At 38.3% G+C, this 9,059-nt stretch overlaps 1 protein-coding gene across 1 annotated transcript in view; it reads right to left on the reverse strand.

The window, feature by feature from the left end:
• prkcq (protein kinase C theta) overlaps positions 1-1,140 on the reverse strand; it is a 38,198-nt gene extending 37,058 nt beyond the window's left edge. The window contains exon 1 of the mRNA XM_023952246.1: positions 975-1,140. The gene's annotated coding sequence lies outside the window, so the exon portion shown is untranslated. The remainder of the gene's footprint in view (positions 1-974) is intronic.
• Between the last annotated feature and the right edge of the window lie 7,919 nt (positions 1,141-9,059).

Here is a 9,059-nt window from a genome sequence, read left to right on the forward strand (position 1 = left end):
TGCAGCCTAGATCAAGTAAAGTGGTGTGAAAGTGTTTCCTCTATAAGTAAACTGAAGTTCCGCTTTGATCATCTTTTGATCTGTTTCAAAGCGTTCCAAATCGTCTTTTAATTAGCTACAAATAAAAATAAACTGTTGTTTTCTAGGACATGGATTCTGCAGAGCGGCAGTAATAAAAACAGTAATATTAATAATAACAATCTCTGAGTTTTGGGTGGGACTGTTGCTGCACAGCAACCCTGCCCCTCCAAACCATAAATGAGAGCTCTCTGTTTATATGCTCTCCTGCTAGCTTCCTAACAGTAAAAATAACAGCAGTATCAAAGCTATCCAGCGATACAGTTTATCCAGATTCCAGCTCAGGAAAACAAAGACATTCATGGATCTACTTATCTGAAAGTGGATGCATCAGAATGGGGCGGAGCAGGGAGCTTGTGGCTGATTCCCAACAGTTTGAATAAAAAAATACCGGTACTTAAATTCAATTTTAAGCATCATTTTCCAAGTAAATGTCCTCTATCCATAGAAAAATGCTTCAAAAAGATAAAAATCACCAAAAGCAGGACTCTCATCTTTCATTTTCAAAAGAAACCTGATTTTTACTCTCTTTACATTTAAAAACATAGATTATTATATATTTAAAGTTTCTCAAGCGATTTGTTTTTGAACAAACAAACAAATGGATTCAGGGTTTTATCATTGAGGCACTAACCAGCACAAAAACTCTGAGTCTATTTTTACACAAAAATGTACTAAGTATTAAACCAAATTCAAAGATTTCGCGTTTAGATCACCATTTTCGCCCCGAAACTGCTAAGGCATAAATCCTGTTAATACAAGGATCCAACAAGCCAAACTTCTCCTCATTTTCTGATGGAGTCCTCGTGCCAAAGCGCTCGCGCCACTTCAAAGCGCCGCGGATTCCAACATTTTAGTTTTAGCAAACTTTAAAAAGCTCAAACTGAAAGTCTCACCTCACGAAGACAGGCGACGTTCTTGCCCTCAACCGCGCCGCGCGACACATCAGAAGAAGCACGCGCCAGGTTTAAAAGGCTGATACCATGGTGCGTTCACGGACTCCCCGAATTTCCCCCGTTTTGCAGGTACTCATTTTTGACGTGAGGTTGCTTTGAAGGAATAAATAAATAATGGAAAACATAAGTAGAGGGTCTCTGTTGGTGCCTTGTTCGACTTCAGAGCCTCACCGAAGACGCTTAAAGACAAAAAGTAGTTTTGGGCTTTTACTCCTCCTACGGTCTCAGATAAACAGAACTAAAAACGTCATTTCCCGCCCCATAATTTATTATTATTTTTTTTAATAAACTTTATTGCACATTCTGTCATTTTACAAGGATGTACTTTTAGGTATGCAATAAAAAACACAACTGCAAATATCAAATACACATCTGTAACAAACAGAAGAACAATAGAGAATTTCCCGCCCCACAAGTCTTTAAACTCCTCAGTAAAATTCGTCATCACAGGAAAAAGAGAAAGACATCATTTACATTTATAGTTTTCCTCTGAGTAGTTTTATTATCCCTTACCATTTATTTAAATTAATTATTACCTCTTACTAAGCTACATGGAGCTTTTTTGGTCAAGTTTAACATTTAAAACAATGACAAACTTGATGTGACACTTTTAACAAATTAAAAGAAAAATTCAAATGTGATTTAAAAGAGTCAGACTCATTCAAATTTAATTGAGATTTTTAATAGTAAAAATATTGTCAATTGATATATTATAATATTTTTATTCCAATATTTGTATTCTTAAAAACAGAAATGGAAAACTGTAAGAAATTTGGTTTAAAATTTTAATTTAGAGGGTCTTCTGTCACATTTGTTGGAAGAATGTTACATCGTTGGATGGCGACATCTTCAGGGGAAAAGCTGTACTACAGTTTCATCTCACTGACAAAAAGGAAAAACTTCCAGAATCTTTGGAGAAGTTTGATCCAAATCTGAGTGGATAAAAACCAAGCCCGAAACTCCAAACTATCCTTCAGTGAAGCACGGTGGTGGGAGGTTGTTGCTGTGGGAACGATGTGTATGAACGATTGTGCACCTAAACAGGGCCTTAAAAATTTTGACGAAACTCTTAAATGTTTCCTTTTCTAAGTACAAAAAAAGTGTTTTTTCTACAGTGATAACTTTTTTTATATTAGTATAAATTAAAAGGATGTATAAATATAATTAAAATTTAAATTAAACTTTAGATTCCTTCAATATAATTGTTTTTCATTTTAATGCATAACATTTAAAAGTTGGTCATATTTATTTTATTTATGGGAACAAATGCAGACAATTTACAAATTATAGACACATAAATTTGATACAAAACTCTAAAGTTTGACGGTTTTTAAAACAATTATTCAGTTTGAATTGTGCTGACTAAAGTTGACTATTTTATGTGTGTTTTACACCAAATAGGTATTTTTTTTTGTTAACTCCATAAAAGATGTTGACTTGATGCTGATGAAAGTTTGTGAGTTTTTGGGCTGTAATCATGTCAGGAAGTGAAATTTGTTGTTTTACAGCAGCACTAAGAGCAAAGTAGCTCCTGTTTGTTTTGTTTTTTTCTCTGCTGTTGACACAAGAGACACTTTCTGTTTGCATTTTTTTGATTCAATTTCCTGCTATGACATGTTTTCTGGAACTGACGGAACTGACGGTCTCCACCTCCTGTCATGTCCCGCATGCAGTCAGTCGGTGTTTAGACGGAGAACACTGAGAAGAATCTGCATTAATATGTAGGAATAAAGCATTTTAGACTAAAGATAAAACACTGAAGGAAAAGCTCTCAGGTTTCACAGCAGATGTTTGTTATTTTTACTTTTTTGTCATGTTTTTTCATTATAAAGCAGAGCAAGCAAGTTTGTTTGGGGTTTCTAACTATGGAAGCAGCTTGAGGAGATGATTACAGACGCTTTTCCTCCTCTAAGCTTCACATTGATGTTCGTCGTGTTCCTCTCTGTTCTGCAGTGGGTTCTCCTCGCCGCATACTTGTGTTTTCTCCTTTTCTAGACAAGCGTCTGGTTTCTCGCTGGGCCCTTAAACGCTGCAGGATGTCTGGACAAAAAGAGTCGTCTGGTGCGTTCACTGTCCTTCTGGAACTGGAAGTTCCTGCACCGCCATGCAACATCTGTCTCTCCTTCACTTCTTAATCTGCAGTTCAGTTAAGCTTTTCCAGGTCTGACCTCCATAAACTGTTCTTCCTGAATGTGCTTCTCTTTTCTGTCCTGAAGAAATAAACCTTGATTTATATTGTTTAAATAAATGAACAATTTGGTTCTTTAGAGGGAGTTTGTTGGTTTCAGGTCAGAAACTACAAGGAAAAATATGAATAAGAACAAAGAGCACAAGGATAATTAAGGTTTTTAGTCATCTTTTTCTCTTTTGCGGGTGTTAAACTGGATTTATGCACTAGATTTAATTAAAAATGATGTAAATGATAAAAACTGGAGTCAAATGTTGAATTTTAGCCGTTATTCCTCCACAAGTTCACCATCATTTTGTTCATTTATAATACAAAAAAAATAAAAACAACTGGATTCAAGTTTATAAATATAATTCAATTAAAAAAAAAGCATTTTCACTTTTTCTGCAGTTTACGTTCAAAGTTAAAAACACAAAATGGTTTTTGGGGAAATTTTCTACCATTTCTAGTTTAAACCACCTTAGAAAAAACATTAAATTTAACAAGAAAAAGTGGAGAAAAAACAATCCTTTTACACAAACAAATCAATGCAAAAGGATCAAAAATTGGGTCCAAACCCACCTTGAGCAGCTCGGCCAATCAGGAGCTGGATGAGGAAACGGGTGAAGTGATGCTTCCTTTGGAAAAACCCAAACCTGGAGCAGACGCTGGGTTTCTAACCGACGTCCACAAGAATTTATGATCAGAAAAAAACATGAATCCTTAGCCTGAAAATGAACAAAACAGAAGACAAATACGGCTCTGCACAAACCTTTTAAAACATTCTAATGTTGAAATATAAGAAAATCTCATTTTAAAAGTAGATATCATTTAATCACGAAATCTGCCTTTGCTTAGATGTTGCTTTAAAACGAAAATTTTCTTTAAAACAATCTAATATTAAACCAGATTGTTCAGATCAAAAAGTTTGACTTTTATCGAATTTAAATGTTAGATTAAGTCAAACGTTTGTGGAAAAAGGAGAAGAAAAAACAAACATTTACAGATGTGTGAAAAGCATGAATCAAGAAAAGCATAAAATGAATGATGTCACCTTCATCCCCGAGGAAGAGGAACCTCTTCTCCATGTTAACTGTTGTCATCGTCGCTTCCGCTTTACTTTCACAGGATGCCTTTAACAATTCATCAGAGCAAATTAAGCCGAAGAACTTTTCCATAAAAACTACAGAAAAGTAAGTCAGGGGGACGGATGCTGTTAGTTCTCATTCTTCCTGAAAGCATCTTTTGTGAACAACCTAAACGTTGGATATCCTCTCACTTCCACATTTAAAGTTTTACGGCACAAACATAAATAATTTGAACTGGAATCGAGATTTCTTTTAATTTCACGTCACGTAAAGATCCAAACTTTGACATTTTCTTTTGGCTTTTTTCTCATGTTGGAGGACATTTAGACAGAAAATTGAGCTTAAAACCACTTTTCTGAGTGTTTCTTTATTCAAATCGTTGTGAATCAGGAGCAGACAGAAAAACATGCATTAAAAAAAAAAAAAAGCGTTTTTGGAACACAGAAAAATACGCTGGGCGGCCCATAAGCTTCCTGTTAGGTTGGGGGTGTGAGGGGCTGTAAGCTAGTGGGAGACCGTGTAAACAGAGAGCTCTAAGTAAAGCGGAAAGGGGGGCGGGTTGCTCTGCGCCAACAGTCTGAGGGGAATTTTTAATGAACTCCTTCCGCTCTGCAGAAACTATGTCCTTGAAAACGACACAAAACAGCATCACTGTGGTTAAAAGATCATTGAAAGAGAAACTTTAACCCCTAACTTAACAACTTTAACTGTAAAACAGGATGTTAGTACTTCTTGTCTTTGTGGACGTCTCTTATTGTTTTTCTGGTGCAGTTGTGTCAGGGGTCCGTCCTGGGCCCACTGTTCTTCACATAACTCCATCTTTCAGCCCAGGATCATGTTTTAAAACAAAGTCAGGTTTTAAAGCTGCTCTGATTTGAAGCTAAATGTGCCAAAACGTCTTTAAAACAGCAGGTTTCTGATGCCGTCTGACTTTGTTCATCTGCACGGCAGCCCCGTCTGCGCAGACGATTTCTCGCTGGCTGCAGGTTTTGATATCACTTCCACTTAGCTTCGGTGTTTTTTTTTTGTTTGTTTTTTAAACCCTCTATCAGCCAAACCCCTAAAGTCCTTCAGCGGCTTTTCTCATGCCTGGAGCAAAGTTAATCCTCAGTCAGAGCTGAATATGCTGTAAATTCAGCAAAGGCTTTCTCCGTCACACGGCCGGGATCTGCATTTGGAAAGAGAAAAACTGTTTTTCCCTTTAGAAATACCTTCAAACCAAAATAAATAAATTCCTTTGTTCTAGGCATCGATACGGGACTGAGACGGAGTCTAGGTTTTTTTTTTTTTTTGCATGTTGCTATGGAAACCAGCCCAGAAGCCAACCAGCTGCAGCATCCGTCTGGTTACAACCCCCCCCCCCCCCCCCCCCCTTCGTTTTTCCCAGAAATCCTTCACATCCCCTTCCTCCTCCTCCTCCTCCACCACCTCCTCCTCCTCCTTCCACTTTGAATTTTTCTGGCCTGGAAGATGAATAAAGACCTTTCACAATTTTTAAATACAATAAAAAATAAAATGAGAGCAAATGTTGGCTTTGCAGCGGAGCGGAGCGCTCAGCGTGCAGCGGTTGGTGCTGTGGAGCAGAGCAGCAGGAAGTGAGTCAGCTTCAGGGCTGCAGCAGGCGACCACAACATTTGACTGCTGGTTTGGAGAAATGAGTCAAAGTTGATGATCAAAGACAGGAAGCTGCTTTTATTTTTGTAAAGCATGTTTTTATTTGTAGGAGTTGAGACTGAATTTAGCTCTGCAAAAAATTATATATAGCTAAATGAGTTCAGTTAAAAACCTCCTAAATAAATAAATAAGGGCATCATATTTATCATACATTTATATTTCCATAAAGACATAGAAGTCTTCATTTAGACATCTTCATTTAGTCCTAAAGGGAGACGCTGTCACTGCAACAGACCTGCTTTCTAAGCCTTAAATGAAAATACTGGTTTTTGTTGTTTTTACTAGGCGTTGTGGCAATTTTCTCACGATGGACACATACAGTGGGGCAAAAAGTATTCAGTCAGCCACCGATTGTGCAACTTCTTCCACTTGAAAAGATGAGAGGCCTGTAATTTTAATCGTAGGTTTAATAATAATAATAATTGATACTTTATTTATCCCACAATGGGGAAATTCTTCTCCGCATCTTGACCCCTCCCCTGGGGGGAGCGGTGAGCTGCAGACTGGCCGCGCTCGGGGGGCGACAGCTGGCTGGGGAGAGCGGGGATCGGTCCGCCGACCCTTCGGTTGTCGGACGACCTGCCCTACCGTCTGAGCTAAACTGCCGCCCAAGTCAACTGTGAGACAAAATAAGTAAAGAAAATCCAGAAAATCACTTTTTTTTTTTACAGAATTTATTTGCACATTATTATCGCTGTGTTTGGAGGAGAAAAAATGCTGAGTTGCATCCAAAGAACACCATACCCACTGTAAAGCACGGGGGTGGAAACATCATGCTTTGGGGCTGTTTTTCAGCAAAGGGACCAGGACGACTGATCCGTGTAAAGGAAAGAATGAAAAGCGCCATGTATCGTCAGATTTTAAGTGAAATCAGACGGCAATTGAAGATGAAACGTGGCTGACACGTGACAGCATGACAACGAAACACGTTGCCCCGGGAAACGAAGGAGTGGCTTCATAAGAAGCATTTCAAGGTCCAGGAGTGGCCTAGCCAGTCTCCAGATCTCAACCCTAGAACATCTTTGGAGGGAGTTCAAAATCTGTGTCGCCCAGCGACAGCCCAAAAACATCCCTGCTCTAGAGGAGATCTGCATGGAGGAATGGGCCAAAATACCAGCAACAAAAAACTAGTAAGCAGAAAACATGACTGTTTATACAAAATTCTGTGATGATCTTTAAATTACTAATATGATAAATTAGCTAAACTTTCTTTGTAAGAATTGCAGTAAATATATAATCTCTAATTTCTAATAAAGAGCATAGCTTTGAATCTAAATTCAATAGCATTTAATAGTTACTATGGTTACCTTTTTTTATTTGAGATTATATTTTCTACAAATGTTTATTTAAAATAAAACTGTTGAATCAACATAAAACTAATCAGATAACATTTTTAAAAAGTTGTAGCTGTAATCTGTATTTGGTTTAAATTCAAAATAATTTAAATTACTAAAATAAATTTTTTGTTATTGTCCCGCTTTTATTTTTTAATGCAGTTTATTTGAGCTCAAACTGATGACGTTCAGTCCAGAGCTGCTTTCTCCTCACCGAAAGGAAATGATGTGTTAAAAAAATTAGATTCATCATAAAGTTTTTTTATGATTTCCACATCTTAACTAACTAACTAGTCTTAATTAACCAAGACTACATTATAACTTCAAAATAAGAGTATTTTCCCCATTACAGACGTTTCGCTCTGGTTTTCCTTGTGGCCATTTATGCTGATGAACACCTGATTATGCACAAATTTATCTTTCTTTTGAAATGCCCCTTTTGCCCACAGCCCCCCCAACACTTCCTCCCACATCGTGTTCCACTCTTATTTCCATCTTCATGGTTTCATCAGTCCCCTCACAACAGATCATTATCTTTTGAAGGAGCAATGAAGGGGAGGAAGAGGAGGTGAGTCTGCATCTCTGCGTTTATCTTCACATCAGATGGGAGGCGTATGGAGAGCAGATGGGGGGGTCCCACAGGCGGTCCAGACGACCAATGAATGATGAAGAACGGAGGGAAACCTGCTCCGTCACACAAACTGAGGCGCAGAGTTAAGATTGGCCGTCCTTCAGCTGTTAATCGAGTTTGTTTGATTTCATATGAGCATCATTTAAGAGAGAATCCTGATGCTGGGAAGTCGTGTAACTTTACTGCAAAATGTCGGCGTCTTCAGCAAAGAAAAGGAGAGTTCGAACCCGGACTGCAGTAACGAGATCAGCAGGTTTGGTTTTCAGCTCAGATGATTTCTCTGCAGCTTCCAGCCGGGTTTCTCTGATCAGAGCCCAGTTGGAGGTCATCGGGCATTCCTGGGAATGTTCCTAAGGAAGCTCCAGCTTCCAAAGTGGTGGACGGTTTGGTTCATTCCTATATTCCTTCTTTATCAAGCCCAGCTGATGCAGAGCCAATCACTAAATCCATCTGAACACCCCAGACACGTCTCTGAGTTAAAGATTGTAAATCTTAAAAAGGTCTCATGGAATAAATCAAAGATAACTTGCACTGAGGCACACTGCTTCGTAGTACATTTTTAAGCTTTTATTTTGAAGTTTTGGCACCTATGTTGTCTTTCCTTGGAAGAAGCCACAGATGACGTTTGTTGACGTCTTGGCTTTGGTCAAAAAATGACAAATTGGAAGCCGTCAGCGGCGTCGTACGGCCTTCAGGCGCTACCCTCCAGCCCGGCCCCCTCCTGTTTTGGATTTCCTTGGCAACAAAGGTTTCTTTTTTTAACCTGAAGTCCAGGATTTTGAATTTAAACCCTCAATCAAACAAGCAAGGTTTTCCAAATTTTTCAGTAATTTGAGCTTTTTTTTTAAGAATTGTAGTGTTGGCCCTCAATTTCAGGCAGATACTGCTTTCCCGTCGGGATCTTATTTGGATTCCATGTGTTTTTTTTACCCATTTGGAGCAAACCGCTCAGTGTGAAAGAGAAGTTTATTACAGCTGAATGCATTTCCGTTATGCATTGCACAGATGTGGTCAAACTTGTGCTTTTCAGAGATAAAAAATGTGAGACGTTTGAAACAACCAGCCAAACAGATCTGCTATTTTGTGAATTTTCTGTTTGACTTCGTCGCTGTCTGAGAGCAGAAAAGCTGC

The sequence above is a fragment of the Oryzias latipes genome, chromosome 23 (assembly GCF_002234675.1).
Source record: "Oryzias latipes chromosome 23, ASM223467v1".
Classification (NCBI taxonomy): domain Eukaryota; kingdom Metazoa; phylum Chordata; class Actinopteri; order Beloniformes; family Adrianichthyidae; genus Oryzias; species Oryzias latipes.